Source organism: Bidens hawaiensis, unplaced genomic scaffold (genome assembly GCF_021521415.1).
Source record: "Bidens hawaiensis isolate Kalapana, Puna unplaced genomic scaffold, B.hawaiensis_p1.1 tig00069291_1, whole genome shotgun sequence".
Classification (NCBI taxonomy): Eukaryota; Viridiplantae; Streptophyta; class Magnoliopsida; order Asterales; family Asteraceae; genus Bidens; species Bidens hawaiensis.
The window spans coordinates 10,001-12,500 of NW_027502231.1; positions in this window are offsets into that span (position 1 = coordinate 10,001).

Consider the following 2,500-nt stretch of genomic DNA (forward strand, 5'->3'; position numbering starts at 1 on the left):
GTAACCTGGGCACGTTGCCCGGTAAGGTTAGCACGTTACCCGATAAAATGTCGGCGTTGCCCGGTAAAGTATCCACGTTGCCCGGCAAACCTGGCCCGCTGCCCGGTAAGGTTAGCACGCTGTTCGACAAACCTGTTACGGTCCATCGGCTTCGGGTTAACCCGAAGACATGATGTCATGATTCCATACCCGTTAACGTCGACCCATTCTGTAAAAAAACCTGGAACGTTGATGTCGAGCGAGCCCGGTCCGCATTCGGGTCCGAGCACGACACGGATCTACGTTTTAAACACATGACTGACTAACGATCGTGACCGACTAACGATTCCATAACACACCACCTATACCCATGATAATGCTTCCCCGCTACAAGTCCCATTTTCGTGAAACTTGTGGTGACGTCGAGGGCCCGAGCACGACACGGTCAACGTGTTGACCCGAAAACATGAGGTTACCAACCCCGACCCCATAAACCGCTCATAAAGTTTCCTCTCATGTCCCGGACGCAACGCCTCGTGTCATTAAAGCGGAGTTGCCCAAAACAGGCCCACGGGCCCACCAAGCCCGGCCCGCGGGCCCTTCACGACACGAAAGGGGGTTCATTTCTCTTGGACAGTCATATCTCATGGTCACGAGTACCCTCACAGAGCCTCGTGTCGATCCAACCCCGTTTGGACACCTTGCCCCCACCAAAGGCCTTACGGACCAACCGGGCCCACCAAGCGGCCCGTCCCGACCCGAAAACCAAAATTTTTTTTTTGGGAAACTCATATTTCAATGTCCCGATGCCCCACGCCAAATTTCGTGTCAATCCGACCTCGTTTGGTAGGGTTTTCAAAAATTATGATTCCTCAAAAATTTAATATCTGTTCCTGTCACTATGCTAATTGTTCAGAATGCATATATAGGGAAGGGGTGGGTGTTGAGCGCCCATGCCTGGGCAAAGTTGGCTACCAAGCTAAAATATGGAGGTTCAACGTACGAGAAACCAAAGCCCCTCCCCCATGTTGCATACGAAGCTTGCCCAACGACTTGGTTTCTTGCACAACGACCCGAGTATACTGCCCCAAAGTTGCACGCCCATGGCCAGGCCAAGGCATGCCAAGGCGCCCATGGGCAAGCCAAAGGCATGCCTAGGCACGGCCAAAGCAAGCCAAAGGCACGGCCAAGGCAAGCCAAAGGCACGTCTAGGGCATGCCAAGGCACGCCCATGGTCAGGCCAAGGCTTGCCAAGGCACGCCCATGGCCAGCCCAAGGCATGCCAAGGCGCCCATGGGCAAGCCAAAGGCATGCCAAGGCACGCCCATGGGCAAGCCAACGGCATGCCAAGGCGCCCATGGCCAGGCCAAGGCACGTCCAAGGCATGCCAAAGCTCGGCCAAGACAAGCCAAAGGCATGCCTAGGCACGCCCATGGCCAGGCCAAGGCATGCCAAGGCGCCCATGGGCAAGCAAAAGGCACGGCCAAGGCATGCCAATGCGCCCATGGGCAAGCCAAAGGCATGCCTAGGCACGGCCAAGGCAAGCCAAAGGCATGCCAAGGCAAGCCAAAGGCACGTCTTGGGCATGCAAGGCTCGGCCAAGGCATGCCCCGGCACGCACATGGCTAGGCCAAGGCAAGCCAAAGGCATGCCAAGGCAGGCCAAAGGCACGTTCAAGGCATACCAAGGCGCCCATGGGCAAGCCAAAGGCATGCCAAGGCACGCCCATGGCCAGGCCAAGGCATGCCAAGGCGCCCATGGGCAAGCCAAAGGCACGTCTTGGGCATGCAAGGCTCGGCCTAGGCACGGCCAAGGCAAGCCAAGGCAAGCCTAAGGCATGCCAAGGCGCCCATGGGCAAGCCTAAGGCATCCCAAGGCAAGCCAAAGGCACGTCCAGGGCATGCCAAGGCGCCCATGGGCAAGCCAAAGGCATGCCAAGGCACGCCCATGGCCAGGCCAAGACATGCCAAGGCGCCCATGGGCAAGCCAAAGGCATGCCAAGGCACGCCCGTGGGCAAGCCAAAGGCATGCCCAGGCACGCCCATGGCCAGGCCAAGGCAAGCCAAAGGCATGCCAAGGCGCCCATGGGCAAGCCAAAGGCATGCAAAACTCGGCCAAGGCATGCAAAACTCGGCCAAGGCACGGCCAAGGCATGCAAAACTCGGCCAAGGCACGGCCAAAGGCATGCCAAGGCATGCAAAACTCGGCCAAGGCTAGCATATGGGTGCCTTCAAAAATTATGATTCCTCAAAAATTTAATGTCTGTTCCTGTCACTTTGCTAAATGTTCAGAATGTATATATAGGGGGGAGTGGGTTGAGAGCAAGCATGCCTTAGGGAAGGTTGCCCCCTTGTCATGGCTGTGGGCTGCCATGACATGCTTGCTCGTCCGTTCTAGGCATGATTTAAGGTCGATGGTGGGTTTACGAAATTTTGTGGTGCAACGACACGTCCCTTTTATCCAAACGAAGCGTGGCTGGGGTGCTGGGTTGCTTTACTCGTCCAAGGCTTGATTCTTGGCT